Genomic DNA, 16,486 nt, shown 5'->3' on the forward strand with positions numbered 1-16,486 from the left:
AGATGTTGACATTTTGACTAAGGAATTGTCAAAGTGTAAATTCAGGTTCCATGGAGACAGGATCGGGGTGGAAAATAATCCCTTTCTTGTTGAAAGGGAGTGTTGAAATGTGGCAACAAGAATATTCCAATTTTAATTTGTCCTTGAATTAAAATTAAGAATTAGAATTCGAATTTAGTCTCACCATCTTCTTGGAAAACAATTAATTAATTCATATTGAGTTAATTAGTTGGAGAAATTTAAGATAGAAGTCTTTGTGAAGTCATGCAACAGTTATCCCTTTGATTGAGGAGATTATCCCTTAATTAAGGAGATAAGGATGAGTTGTAATTAGTTAGCTCAGTTAATTGAGTTAAGTCCAGTTAAATTAGTTCCAAAAAGTTTGAGGAACTAATTGTGAGTTCAGTCAGTTAATGCATGCATGCATGCAACTAGGGTACTCCAGATAATTGAAGATTCTCTCATAAATAACTCATGCATGCCAGTTCAGACAAACACCAAGTTGAGATTAAAGACAGGGATAGTGTACTATCAGTTGCAAGAATTTTCTTATAAGAAAATCTCTCGCATGCAGAAGGAATTCATTCCTTGAGATTTGTGCAGTTTTACAGTGTGTTGGAGCAGTGTGTGAGATCAATGTCACACAAGGTTACAGCAGGAACACCCAGGGAAAATTGTGCAAGGAAATAGGAAGCTTGGAGGACATAGGAGAAGGCATATAAGCTATCTATTCTTTCTATGAGCAGCAGTGAGGGATTGTACTGAGAGATGGATAGCTGTGAGAGCTAAAGATGTGTGTAATCCTTAGATATTTCCACTTGTATGATAATACAAATAGCGGGGTTTTTAGCTGAGGCTTTCCCTAGAGTATTTTTCTGTGTTTCATGTGTATTGATTCTTCTTCTCTGTTATATGTGTTCTGTTTGATCTTGCTCAAATCGATTAAGCTTCTGTAAGTTTTATTGTAGAAGTAGATTAAGTATTTCGCTTTAGTATATTGCATTATAAGGTTAATTTACAGCAAGAATTTCTACAACATGGAATTTAACCATGGCATTTCAAGCCTTTTTCATGTATGACATTAGCCTTAGAAGCCTAGCAGCTCAAACATGCAGACTTGTTTTAGCATTTATGATCAAAATCTAGTGGGTTGGTTTGTAACCCAAGGGTTTCTTGTGATTTAACTTGTTTTAGTGGATTTTAGGCTAATATTAGGACTCATCCTCTTGATATAAATAGAGGAGAGGATCATTCATTCAAAACAAGATCACTTGGACTAATTCGATCTGTCTTAGGATATTTTAGCCTCTTGTATCTTGGAGAAGATGTGATCTATGGAGTATTTTGTCTATTGAAGATACTTTCTTATCTTTAGAGAAGTTAGCTTGGATCAATATTGGATTATTCATGCATTTCATCTTGTAAGTTTACCTTGTCATTGATGAATTTTTTATTTCATGTCTAATATATGGAATGTAATGGTTATCTAGGGTTTTTCTATCGCACCATTTATTATCGAAGATTAATTATATAGAAATATAGATATCCGCATTGTATGCATTACTCGTATATGGAATTTGAATGGTAATACTTTTGGTGAACTCTCATTGTAGCTCTTCCAAGTGTCTTTGATCCCTCACAAAGATAATAACTATGGTTTTGTGCTAGGGCATCAAAACATCCTTACTTGTTTGCAATAATTAGCTAATCTATAATATCCATAGACTCCATCAACCCAAGGACTTTGCATTGGCCATGTCATTTTGGTGGTAAAACCTTATCCCATCCATAAAATCAATTTCATTCTTCTTCTTTCTCCTAATTTCATCCCTCTTAAGGATAAGCACCCTAAACTAGGGCTTAGTACAAATTTGTCTAGGAAAGGAACTTTTGGTGCTGGAAGGATTCAACATCAAGATTATACTTGGTTGCCTCAAAATCAACCTCCTTGTTAGATAATTCACCCATTTTAAACCTTAATTTATCTTTCCCTCGCTAATTTTCCGTAGGAGAAACCGTAGGTTGGCTAAGCTTCAACTTGAGGCCCTTTTGAAGGTTTCATATGCCATTAGCTTACTAATATTCATTGATTGGAAACCTTTTCTTGACACATAGACCTTATGTCATTCCATTTGCATGTTATTTCTCAATCCCTAGGTCTATCGTACCCTAGTTAGGGCTTTTTGGAGGTTGTGAATCACCATTGTTTCATTGGTTGAGCCTTGTTCTTAAGTAGAGCCATCCTTTAGTAGCCTCTCATGTCACCTTAAACCTTTAAGCCTATAATATATCTTGTAGGTGACCTAAATACTAAGACTCCTCCCATTGGTGAAAATCCATAAAGATCAAGGGGTAGTGGATGTGAAGACAATGGACCACAACTCATTTTTGTCACTTAGTCTAGTGCTTTCCTTATAGATCACCCTTCTACAAGAGCTGCTATATTTTGTGGCAACAAGGAACACATAAGCATTTGGAGTAACATGAGAGAAAGAGGAATTTTCCCCTATCCATCTTAGTTCAAATTTTGAAGTTGTTTCTAGGGGTGTGTTTAAGCACATTCAAGAACACATGTGAGGTCCACATAAGGGTACATACCCCTTTATTTATATCAGAGTGTTCAAGGTTTGGATCAAAGTGTTTCCAAACATTTTACTCAATGGGATAGCTTGAGTGGTTGAATACTTTGAGCTTCATGCAATAATATCAAGGTTGATTCCTCGAATTGGTTGTATTTTTTGTGCAACTCACTTACATTCCTACAAGGTCAGGCCTCATAATAAATGTAAATAGGTTTACAGTCAGTACCATTCATAGAATGTAAATAAGTGCCCAATATTTTCAATTGATTTGAAATGGAGCATATTAGTAATGTTGTGCTAATTCCCCATTCGGAATAGTACCCAATATGCTTATCATTTTCTTATAAAGTGCTTAAGGATTCACCATTTTTTCTTAATTAATAGACTCCATTGAGAGTTTCTTATGTAAATGTTATAAACAATTTAACATAAAACATATGTTGAACAAAAACAAAGAAAATCAAAATACAACACACAACACAAAGATTTGATGAGGAGTTCACCCCTCTTATGCTACATCTCCTCGGTCCAGCTTCCAATGCTTGGGCCTCTCTATTATGCTCAAAATTGCAACAAAAGTGTGTTTACAATGCTCAAATGCCTCTGAAACCTGTCTCAATGAGTTCAGAATAGCCAAAACTACTAGCATTGACTCTTTTTGCCCTAATTTGGATAATAACTGAAGAAGTTATGACCTATTCCAATTCTCCCACAATTTACTCAACAAATTCTCCTTTTCCAGCCACTAACCATTAAATTCGGCTTGAAATCCGCCAAATTTGCCACATTTCGGCCTCTAGAGACATACTTCCCGGCGGGTTCGGAAATTCCAATCACAATCGGCATTGGCTGAGAGATAGACGTAACAACTCCTTCCAAAAACTGCAATCGCCGATCTGCAATGGCAAACTTAACATTTTATGCACCATGCTTCGTAACAATTTCGCGTCTGGTATATATCAGTTTGTCGCAATTGGCGAGGGACATGGGGACTCCTTAACAACTTGTTGTTTGCCGCTGGGAAGTGTGAACTACGATGAATTGTTGGACCTGAACATTCCGTACATTGCAACCTATTCTCTTTTTGCATCCACTTCCATCTATGTTTCACTATCGGTGTAGGGGTGATTCTTAACAAGACTTCCTGCAACGATACGATCCATGCGATATTGCATATCTCATCTCGACGGGACCGGGGACTGATTTTTAACAAAAAACTTATGCCGATGCAATGTGATGGGACAATTTATGGGACTAGCGACAGAGTGACACTTGGTGCCTCCCGATTGGCTAAAGAGACTTGAACTTGCTAATTGTGCACTTATTTTGCCTATTTAGAAAACTGATCAAAACTCATTTTTGGGAGCACCCGAACTCCGTTTTCGATGAAACAAGTTGCGTTGGATTCAGATCAACAATACCTATCCAACCATACAGTTCCATTCCATTCTATGAAGTTTTATTTTTGAGCATAAACTTGAGCACCTAATCACTCCTCCCCACTCAAAGCTTTTGGACCCCAACATATTATATTCATTTATTGAAAAGATGAGGGTATTGTTTCCCTATCTTCCCTTGTTCAATCCATTTGGCCTTTGATGGATTTGTACCTTTGAGACCTACTTGAAGATAATCAACATTTCCCCTTTTTGATGACCTCGTTCTTCTATCAAGTATGGTGTCTTACTAAAGCTCATCAAGAAATTCTGGAGAAAAATATTCAATTGATGGATCTGTACACTTTCTCCTTGATCTTCAATCAGAGGAGACTCGTACAGTCTCAGATTTTCAACATTAACAATGGAATAAATTTTCATATATGAAGGCAAATCAAGCTTGAAATCATTATTACCAATCTTTTCCAAAATTTTAAATGAACCATAATGGATTGGTTTCAACTTTTTACCTTCACCTTGAAGCCTTTCCTTGCTAATGACAAAATTCATCCACTACTTGAAATTGATGATCCACACTATGCTTATTATGCCTCGCCTTATACTTGCATTGACTCTTTTATAGTTTTTCTTGAACTGTTTGGTGAATCAACTGAATTTTCTCAATGAATTTCTTTGCTCTGTCTATGTTGCTATGTCCATCTACAACTACATCTTTCTCAAAGATGAAATCCAAAGGTGATTTAGGCAAATAACCAAGACATGCCTCAAAAGGTGACGTTAGAGTAAAATATTGATTTGCTCTGTTGTAAGCATGTTGAATATAATGCAACTATTCATCCCACAACTTAGGATGTTTGTTGCAATATCCTCTTAGCAAATGAATAATTGTACATTTAACCACTTTAGTTTGATCATCTATTTGCGGATGGAAAATTGTAGTTTTTCCAACTTGGTGTCCATCAAGTTCCATAAATTTGACCAAAAATTCCCAAAAAGTAGGGAATCACGATCACTTATAATAGAAGTAGGTAATCTAAAATGAACCCATACATTTTGAAAGAAAAGTTGAGCTATTTGTTTAGCTATAATTTGTTTTTTACAAGGCATTAATATGCACATCTTGTTGAACCTATCCATAACTACGTACAAATAATCATCACCTTTTCTTGATAATGAAAGACCTCCAACAAAATCCATAGAAACAGTCTCCCATGGACATGAAGGCACTGGAAGTGGTGTGTATAATCCTAGTTTCCTATTATTAGTCTTACTGACTGCACACAATGAACAACCTCTTATAAAACGTGACACACTTTCAAGCATATGAGGCCAGTAAAAATACCTCTGAAGATTTTCCATTGTTTTACTTACACCGAAATGTCCATCAATAAGAGAAATGTGTGCTTCCCTTGTGACATTTACTCTCTCTCTCTGTGGAACACAAAGTTTCCCCAAATGATACAACATATTATCATGTACATGGTAGTCTAATCCCTCAACTTGGTGGCCTTGACTCAAGTTTGAATATACCTCTTGAAAGTAAGCATCATGTGCATATTGTTCAACATAACTTTGAGAAAAAACAGAATGATTCTTGTGTAAAATGGCTACATTAACAACCGGTCTAGAAAGCATATCAACAACTTTGTTATAAATATCTTTCTTGTACCTGATTACCAAAGGGAATTTCTGTAAGAATCCCATCCAATGAAAGTGCCTTGATTGCTACAATTTTGTTTGAGATTGCAAATATTGCAAAGGTTGATGATTGATGTGAATGATGGTTTATACAATCCCATGGTCTGCAGACCATGGGTAGAACTCTCAAGCCGACGTTAAATTACAAAAGTAAGGGCGGACAACCCTATGACTTAATTACAACTTCGCGCTCCGTGCCCACAAATCGTGGAGTCTTTACATCGGACTTAGTCAAAATCTTGTCTTTAAGCCCCAAAACTTGCCTTGGGGGATCCCACGTCCAAAAATCCCCCAACACAATCATCATGACTCGTCCTTGATTCACTCTGTCGGTGCGAAGACATTCGCGCAGAGACCTCCCAACTCTGCTCGGACTACTGCAAGGTTGCAATGCACTGGACGGCTCCCTGTTGTATCTCTTGTACGCGTTGTTCAAAGATTGTTGTATCTGAACTACTTCCTTGTATCTGCTCCTGCATCCCCTGCATCTGTGTGAGCTTGCCTTCAATCATTGGTATGATGACAAAGGCCTCATCAATCCATGGTTGGACATGCACCTTCAGAACCACCTCTTTGTGTCGTGCCGCATCTACTTGTTCCTTAAGCGCTTTTTCTTGTTGCATCCGCACGAGCCTCTGTGTAAGGTTCACCATCTATGCAGTACCTTTTATATCATCATATATTTGTTGCAGCTCACGCACCTCTATTTCCTAGCGTTATATGTTCAGGTCCTCCTACAAAGTGGTGAGGACCTCGAACGATTCTTCCAACATTTTGGTGCAGTCCTTCACCGCACTACTGATCTCCTCCATCCCTGATGTAATGGCGCTGGCACGTTGTTCCCTTACCTCTGGAGGAGTTGAAGGCTATGCCTTCAATCGCAGCTCTACTATCTAAAGGTTCAGCTCCAGCTGAACCTTGGCCATCTCTTCTCGTGCCTTGCGCACCCCTGATGCTAACCTTCATATGCGCACCTTTGCTGGTGCATCTGGTGGGATGGCTAATTTAGGGACCACCTAGTAGGCCTCCTCACCCACGTGCACCATCTGCCAGTTCTACACCACTACCTCATCACGCTGCAGGCTTAGTTGTTCCATGTTGATTCTTTTTTCTCTCAACACCTATAGCGTGCGACCCTCCCCAGCCCACAGTTTTGTAGTCACTCCGTCCTGTAGGACACAGAGCGTCTCCTGAGGGAGCATTACCATGTTGATTTCTATGCCTTTCAACGCACTGACCATAGGCCTGTCAACCTCGTTCTCTGTAACCAATGCCCCATCTGGCAGCACTATTGTGTTGTTCATGCGGGCACGCAGCATTTCCTCAGCCGCGACCGTTCCTACTGCGAGACTAGTCGAGAGAGTACCATCCTAAGGAGTGCGCACCTGCAACTCCTGAATCTATGCCCAGAGGGCCCCCAACACAATCTGATTCTCCTCTGGCAACTGCTGGAGGGCCTTCGCAGTGATGTTGTGCACTGTCTCTCGTATATCATGCAGATCTCCCTCTGTGAGGGTGATCGAGTCGAAAGAAGTCTTAGACACTTTCGACTTCTTTCGTGGCCCCACCTGCTTTCTCGGACGCTAGCACTTTAACTGTGTAGATGTTATTTCTGGGGCCACGCCAGCCTCCTTTGTCTCTAGCTCATCCTCGAGCGAGGGTGACTTATGTCCCTTGTGCTCCTTCTCTATTTCCTGTTGCTGCTCTGCTACTGCTGCCTCTTTTCTTCTCTTCCCTGCCAATTGTGCTATCCGCAGTTTTGCCTCCTCCTCCTTTGTTGTGTCGTAGAATTTTTCATCTCCGTTGCAGAGATGGATGGAGCGTGCCACTTCGGTGGCCATGACTCTAGCACGGCGAATATGAAATCATCTGTGGCCAGGTACGGGAGCTGATTCCACTTCTTCGCGGGGTCCTTACGCGCCCTGATGTAGACGTGATGGAAGTCTGCTTTAAACTCTGCGAAGCTCTCTAGGTTGTTATATACATTCGGTGATAACCGCGGTTTGCGGTTAATCCCCATTCTGAGGTTCATCTCCATGAAAACCCATAATATCTTACTGTCTCGGATCCGATGCGTGCCTTTAGTGGCCTACAGCGGAGCGTACTTCACGGCCTCCAGGAGATCCCTCGTAATTATGGGGAACTGGTTGTCCTCAGGTAATTCCCCAACCACCAGCACTATGGATAGAAGAAGCCATGCATAGTGGAAGGTTTTCCCCTGTTCCTCTGCCTCACGGTAATTCTCCAAGAACTTCTTGCACAAGAATTCAGACTAGTTAAACTGGACCCCCTCTACGCACTTCTCGACAAGTGCAACCACTAGTGCGGGCACCTCATCCACGCATCACTTCCACGTGACCTTACCTCCTAGTATCTAAGTCACAAATTTGGCTGCCTTATTGTTGAAACTTGAGATCACGTAGCCCCTCTTTTTCTTCTCTAGTTTATATTTCTTTTTCATGGCCTCCGCGATGGGAAAATCACTTCTTTTACCCTTCGAAATGTTTGTTGGGTCTTCCCCTTTATAAGGGAGTTGGGTAGTTCTATGGATCAGGTGGTCCGTGATGGGGATGGGCTCCTCCAGCCTCAAACACCCATCATGCACCAGGTAAAGTAGCTGTCGGATGACAAAGATGGCAAGTTACTAGGTTGTGATGGTAATGTGGCACCCAGAGGACGTTCAACAACCTTGATTTCTCTACCCTGCGCAACCACTTGTGCGGCTCCAACTATACAACTCCTGCTGCAGTGTTTTTCTTTGGCTTCATGAGCTACGTGGTTTCCAAGTGTGGGAAATTTTCATGGTCCGTGAGATCCTAGTATTCAAACTTTAGACTCGGCACCCATCCAAAGTGCGCTCCTTCAAAAATGATATCGTCAAGTAGTAGCGGAGTCTGCAGAGAGCTCTTGCTCTCATCTAGGTCCTAAGGAACCTTTCCCTTTCCCTTCCGCGAAGGAACATATGCGGGAATTTTGGTCGGAGGGTCCGTGCCCTTGGTTTCTTCCTCCATGTCTTCATCCTCATCCTCTTCTATCAGGATGTCCTCAAGGTCTTCCTCCTCCTCATCAATTTCCAAATTAAGCGCTTTCCCTTTTTCTTCCATGGTCAATTTAGTTCTCATAGGGTTTTAAGGGAACATGCGCACCAGAATCATGGGTTGCTTATCTTTCTTGGGTCTTGGCGTGCGCGCTGAGTTAGGGATTTCCACAACTATCCCGATGCTCTTAGGGGCATCTTTGACTATCATGGCTTGCGTGGCCTCTTCGGTAGTCATTTCTCCGATTTCCTTGGCTTCTCCAAACGTTGTCATTTTGTTTGTCCAGAAATCTTGCAACTGCTCAACTAGGTGTTCAAACAACGCTCTCAAAAGGCTAAACAAGTCTCGTTGTAGAATACTCTGGGTGCTCGACAGCTCAATTCTCAAATTACCAAGTGTTGTTTCGTGGGCAGCCCTTTGCAATTTATAACGCCTTTTGAATTTGAATACGATTGTTGCCCCAAATCTGATTCATTAATGCTCCCTTCACGGCAAATTTTCCCAAATCTAGCCCATAAATCCTTCCTTAAATGCCTGTCGCCCGCTCCATTTGGTCTCAAACCAAGCATCACATCATTAAGAGTGTCTATAACGGTCACTTTCTAGCCAACCCATGTGGCAGCGCAACCACCCTTGCGTTGTCACGAACCTTGTGACACTTCGCTCATGCGCGCATTCTCATCATCGCGCAGCACTCGAGCAGGGTAGTTTATAGTCCCACACCTCCTTTCAACTGCCTAGAGCACTAAGACTGTGCTTCCCATGGCTAGTCAAGTGGTTGGGCCACCTCTATACGACTTCCATTGATCATCAATCATTTTTCCTAGGAAAAGTCCACCTTTTAACTTTACTGTCTGCATCGCGCACTTCACCATCTACATCACGCCACCATCGGTGATCCCTCTAGTAATATACGGTCCAATCCAAGGCATCAAGTTGATCAACTCTCAGCGGTAGTCCTTAAACGTGTCAACGTAATTGTGCGCATCCTATTTTATCACCACAATTTTATTATCGAGAAAATCCTTCTTTATTCCTTTCTCAAGCTTCTTGACTTCTACTTCCACCAGAGTGCTTTTATCCCTTAACCACACTCTTTCTTTCATGAGTTCTTGGAGCCTAAGATCACCTTTTTGGATCTCTTCATCAGGTCCCAAGCATTCTTCTTCGTCCAATTTCGCTATCCCTTCTTCCAAGGTTCCATGAACCGTCATATCCACGGGCATTGTAATGCGCGGACTAGGCATAATATACTTCATCGGCATTACAACGTTAATTCCATAAGCCAACCTAGAAGGTGTCTATCTTGTCAATTTCTTGCATGTTCTCCTATAAGCCCATAAGATTGCTGGTATGCGCAGGTCCCAATCACTTTGTTGCGAATTACATACCTTGTTCAGTGCTTCGCACACTTCGTTAAATGCTTCTGCGTGGGTAAGCTTCTACGCACTTGTTCTTTCCACACTCTATGTCGTTCCAACTTGAGGGACCGTTCGCACAATTCCCCCCCAACACATGCTTATTGACAATATTCCCCAACGTGAAGTTCATGTGCATCTGCACAGCTTGTTTATCATATGCTTGTACCAAGATGGACAGCTACGCGCACAGACCATCCTGTCCATTGTATTTATCTGTTAGTCGCATCTTAGGCTTCCCAAACCGCATGTGCATCATTCTTCTGCATTCATGCAAGTTCTCAAAGCTTCCTTGGTTCGTACCCCACTACCTCGCAGGCGTAGCGCACAGTACCCAATTCAAAGCATCAAAACGTTGTTGTTCCGACACCTCCCTTTCAAACCTATCCAAGAAAGCATCTACCTCACTTAACCCATCATAAGTAGGCAGATCCCTCACTTCCGTCGATACGCAGTGCAACGATCTTGTCATCATATTACAGTTTAGCATGGTTATCGGGTGCAACTAATTCTGCCATCGCTCTATCTCCTCCTCAAAATCCGATGTACAGGAGCTTTCGCACTCCCATGAGATCCGTGCTTCTGCGGTGGGATTTACCCAATCTTTCTCTCACGCGGTTATCTTGTAAATGCAGTCCAAATCATCTTCGCTTTCATAGCCGCGCACCAGCTCAGTATATCACGATCCTTCCACAGGGTCCAAGGGTATAAATACACGTAGAGACTTCTTCTCAAAAATCATCTTGCGCTTCTTCAGATTTATCACCTCGTTCATGTCAGTGGCCCAATCAATTCCTAAGAGCGTGGGGTAGGGATTGTTATCATCAAAAATCTCTATCACTTCAAAGTATGCTAGCGCACTTACTCCTTCAATATCCACAGTGATTCCCTGCAATCTCCCCATAAGCATTATCTTTTGCTGGTTTTCCATTCGCAGCTAGATAGGAGACCATTGCAGCATAGGCCTCCCCATGCGCTCCAATGTTTATTTCGGCAGAACATTCGCGTCTGATCCTAAGTCCAGAATTACTTGGTCCATCTCATATTCTCCAATCTGCGCGGTCAACCTCATTTCTCTTCTCGTCCTCGTCGCATGCTTTCCAATCTTTCGTACTACACGCGGTTCTCCTGGCGCAATCCTAACACATTTGTTACTGAGTTCCTGCAATCCTTTTACAGCCTTACTGTCGGGCAATAGCTTCATGCATGTTTCCAGGAACGTCGTAAGCATAGATGGGTCCATTTCCAGCTTTGATCTATCTTTGCTTCCTGAATTGGAGGCATCAGTGAAGTTCTTCTTAGCTTCCATGAAGGTTTCCTTAGCGTGCTCCAAATCAAACTCTACTTCTTTCATCAGAGCCTTGCGAACCCAAGTACCATCTTCAGGTTGTTTGCCTTTATCATCTTCCATCGTGATTCCACTTCGGAGCACAATGTTCACATTTGGATTTTCCTCGCATGGCTCAGACCTCATCATCCGTAGGTTCTGAGTTGGGGAAGTGGTAGCGCTCCCTTCTCGTGTATCCTAGCTATCAACGTAGGACTATCCTCTGTCTCATGATCAAATAAGGTACAATACAGACATGATGGATGCGTTGGATTCATACAATCATCGGCATAATGTCCTGTCCCTCCGCAATTGTAACATATTATTTGTCCGTGACCTCTTCCAGGTGCTCCTCCACCTCGGCCTCGCCCACACCCTTGAAATCCGGTTCGCACCACTCCTGCGTTCTGGTTAAGGGGCTTCGATTTGGCCTGAACTCTGTAGGTGGGATTTCTAACCATCATCAGCTCGTAGCTTCTACAAGTGTTCTCATCGTGTCCAACCAATCTACAAAAATTATAGAACAATTGTTGCGAATTCTGTGTGTACTTCTGTAAAAAATGGCAATTGTTTGTAGCATGCTTTCCTCCTATTTGACAAATCACGCACCAAAAAGCAGGCATCGCGCTAGCTCCTGCTTGTGCATCTAGCCTTAACGGCATCGGTCCTCCTTCCACGAGGTCATTTGCGAACACCGGGCAGTGGTCCTTGTCATGACCCTGACCCTTAAATTTCATGCACCATACCTCTTCGCAAACTTCCGGTCGAGCTGTCCTGTCCTGTTTCAGACTTTGCATCTTAAGGCATAAGTTTTTCAACTACGCGTGGAGCTGTTGAACTCCCAAGTTAGGATCCTATATCTAGGTTTCATGTAGCCTCATCGCGATCTCCAAGGCCTCTTCCTGAGTCGTTAACCTCTATTGTGACAGTGTGTTCCTCAAATGCGGCATTAGCAATGCTACAAACCATTTGCGGTGCTATCCATCCGTGAAAGTCATATTAGCTTCGCAAATCATGCACTTCAGCCTCTGATCCAGCTCCCAAGGAGTCTTGCTTGGTAGCATTGTGATGTCTTCGAGCCCAATGATCGACTGCGCCTCTGACTTAAGCCTGCTAAATTCTCTGTTCAACACAATTTGGATATCCATGATCCCCGCATTTGGATTGTCATTAAAATTCTTAAAATACCAGGTCAGTGCGCAATCCTGTAGAGCACTGACCAGCATCTCTTTCTTTATATTATCATCTATAACTCCCTGTGCTTCCCATACAACACTTACCACGAACCAAGATAGGTCTGGATCTTCATTTCCTACTCCCTTGAACATAGGCAAATTTATCGCGCTTTCCATATTGACTCATGGTGGTGGCGGAGGTGGTACTAGTGAAGATGGAGGTGAAGGTGGCGAAGCTGGTGACAGTGTGTGTGGGGGTTGTATGTGCAGCATCCTCTGCCTTATCAAATTGATCGCACTTCGTGGCGAGACCTTCGTGAGCTCTTCCTGGTCTCCTCGCGGAGGTGAAATCAGAGGGCTATTCTCTGGTCCCTTACTTCCTTCGTTTCTGTAGGTTTTTCCACTTCGCGTAGCTCCAAACATCATGGTAATTGCATAACCCTCTTTTCACACAGTAACATTTTAATCCAAGTATTTAGATACTTTACATACTTACCTCACGGTCCTTTAAGAAAGCGTCGCTCTGCCTCACTATAGCTAACTGAAGCATCTACCACAAACTTAGTAATGAATCCTCCTATAATCTAATTGAGCCAGTGATCAAAAATGCGCGCGATATTATCCTTTGATGCTTCCAATCTGCACATATATAAACTAGGGTCTACAAAATAGGATTGTTGAGTTTCCACCTTCCTTGGCTATCTCCTAACTTCGCGATCCCCTCGTACAGCTCAGTAGGGAAAGATGCGAAGAAAATTTCGTGAATCTCTGTGTATAAGTAGCAATCTAACCACTCTTCCTTTGATAGTCATGGATTTCTGTTCTCCTGCAACACGAACTCGTGAATTCTCCTGTCCAACCAACCTACAATTTCATTCTTAGTTGGATTCTAATGATACGACATCAAACATCTCTATGCAGATTCCATTCTCGGCAATGGAACCATTTGTTGGCTTGATGAGGCCTAACCCAGGTTCGGAGTTATTTAGCCAAACAAATCCCTGTACTGCTGGCCCTTTCGGCAACAGCCCGTAGAGCGCAGACTGAGGTCTCACTCGAAGCAGTATGGGGGGACGCTGGAACCAAGTTTTTGCACCCTTGAGATGTCTGAGGGGTCAATTTAGTCCAACTGTGAATACCTTCGTGCAAGTTACTTCATGCACTTTCCTAACCTGCTGTTAGAGTCGGTCTACTAGCCCTTCACCAGAGATCAAAGCTCTTTGCATTTCATGGTTAGGTGTCCCATCAGTGTGATCAGTTGCATTCCGTTAGGCATGCCATAACTCTGGTGGAGTAGTTTTGTGTCATTTATTCCCCTCGTGTTTGGCACTGCTGGTTCAGGTCTGTTTAAGTAAATAAAGTCTTCAAGGGTCATTCATCATCTTGTTTTAAATTTCGAGGTCTTAGGTCTAGGGTTGAGTCAATTTTGTCTTAAGAAGTCATAAAGGACCAGCAGGCCAGAGGGATGTCCTTCATAGAGCATCATTTCAATAATTCTCATCATTGTACAGCTAAATTTGGACTTTGTTTTCAAAACTCTGTTTTTGAAAAACACAAGTCACCATCTCGTTTTTGTAAAAAACTGTCAAAATTTCAAGTTCTCCAAATGTTGAAGCGCAGCCTTGGTTCCTTTGCCAAAGCATTTCAGAGCTATCTCTACAAAAATCATCAGAAGAAATCATTATTTCAACCAATTTATTTTAAAAAGTGAAACCAGAAGTCAGAGCCTATTAATTCAAAAAAGTGTCAATACTCAAACATTACAAAGTGGGTTTTGGTCAAGTAAAAATTAAAAAGGAGCCTATATAAGCACATTCCTCTTCATTAACACCTCATTCATCTCTTACAAGCAAACTGGATCCTTGCAAAGGCGATTTCACAAATCAGTGAGCGAATCGGGCAGTTCCAAGGGCGCGCTACGCATCAGCAAAGGCGCGCTACGCACCCAGGGCGCGCTATGCATCAGCGCGATTTTCTCAGTGTAATTTTGTTCAAGTGCTACGCACCAGAGGGGCGCTACGCGTTGGGCAAGGTGCGATACGCGTTGGGTTTTTCGCCCAGTGACTTGCCAGCAAGCTCTCAAATTCTCTCTTAACTCAAGAAAAATACAAGTAAGCTTCTTTTCCATGGCTAGTTTCAGTTTTCCAAGATGAATGTGAAAGAAATATGATAAAGATGCCATGAAAATTAGAAGTAAAAACCCTAAATTGCTGTGTGAAATTTAAAGACCTAGTTTGTGCTAGGGTTTCAAGGTGTTATGTTGTCCAAGGTTTTCCCATTTTGATCCTTCTTTTTCCCCACATTCACCAGCATTCTCCTTAAAATTGCCCATAAAATTCTATAATATCCCTCCACAAAATCCCAAACCCTACATTATCATAATTTCCTATGCCCTTGCCCTTCCCTAAATTCCTTGTTTATTTTTATTGTCCCTAATTCCCTCATGTTTCCCTTTCCCTAACAATTCCCTTGTATTTATGTCCCCTTGGTAACAGCATTTGAAAAAGTCAAACAGCAATCAATTGTGTGCACAGTCAGCATATACATTTCAGCCATCCTGTCTTCAAAACTATGTCAGAAACCGAATCAGATTATGAGCAGAGTTATGACAGTGATTCAACACCAGAGATAGAAGTGCCAAGGAGGCATCACAAGGGCGGTAAAGGTGGTCGGCATGTCAGGGAGGAGCCCACTTCTTTGGCTCATTTGCAAGCTTGTCCACTTGCAATGAACTATTTTCAGTACCAATCATGTTTTGGATATTGTGAGCGGATCTCACAAATTCAACATCACAGAGAACTAGCTCGCTTGTTTGTCCTACATTTGCAGAATGGTCATGTGAACCTTGCAGGAGTGGACTTCACCCTATCACCCGAGATTGTTGCTCAAGCCACCGGGATACCAAATGTAGGGGAGGAATGGAATAAGCGCCAGCAGTTAGACAGATTTCACTATGAGCCATATATCAAACCCGGGTGTATGAGACACTTAACTGCTGTTTTTCCTTTCAGATTCCTAAGGGATGAGTATGCACCGTTGATGAGACTCATTATTCGCTATTTCACTTGTGAGGGCAGATTTTCACGTCTCTATTCGTACCATATTCGTTTGTTGATGCATTTCACAAGGGTACGAATGATGAACATTCTTTTTTTCATGTGTCGCAATATAGAAAGGATGGTGCCCTTGGTACAAAGGAAGAGCCCAGCACAGCAGCACAAGAGTATTTATCATTATGCACTGATTAAAATCATAGTGATGCATCAGTTGGCACAGCAGGGTATTGCTTGGGAGGATTTCATTTCTCGCGAATTTTTCACGGTACCAAGGCCACCTCCTGAGATTGTCCATGATGAGGGAGGGCTTTCACATCAGTTTGACATTCCAGAGCCTGAGCATGTCAGCACTCCAGCATGTATTACATATCAGAGAGGCCACAGGGCCTTATTTGCATCTGCACGGTGAGTATTATCTCCACATCAGGTGGAAGGGGTCTCGCCTTCTTCATCAGCACAGCGAGTGTTATCTCCACTTCGTGTAGAAGGGGCCTCGCTTTCGATAGCAGCACAGGTACAGGTACAAGACAGAGGCAAGCAACCCATGTTGGATGAGGGACCATCAGGAGATCCGGACATAGATATTATCGACCTTGATATCAGCTCTCCTAGCGCGGAGCTAAAGGAGATCATTCAGCAACAGAAGGTTGAAAATCGCTTGTTGCAACAGAAATTGGAAACGGCCAATTGGACAATCAACTACTTGGAGCAGCGTAACAAGCAGCTAGAAGATGAACACACTCTTGATGAGTTGCGGCGAATCCGAGAAGACCGAAACCTGGCCCGCACGAGACC

Source organism: Pinus tabuliformis, chromosome 4_1 (genome assembly GCF_031772625.1).
Source record: "Pinus tabuliformis cultivar Carrire ecotype Pingquan chromosome 4_1, CPIR1, whole genome shotgun sequence".
Classification (NCBI taxonomy): Eukaryota; Viridiplantae; Streptophyta; class Pinopsida; order Pinales; family Pinaceae; genus Pinus; species Pinus tabuliformis.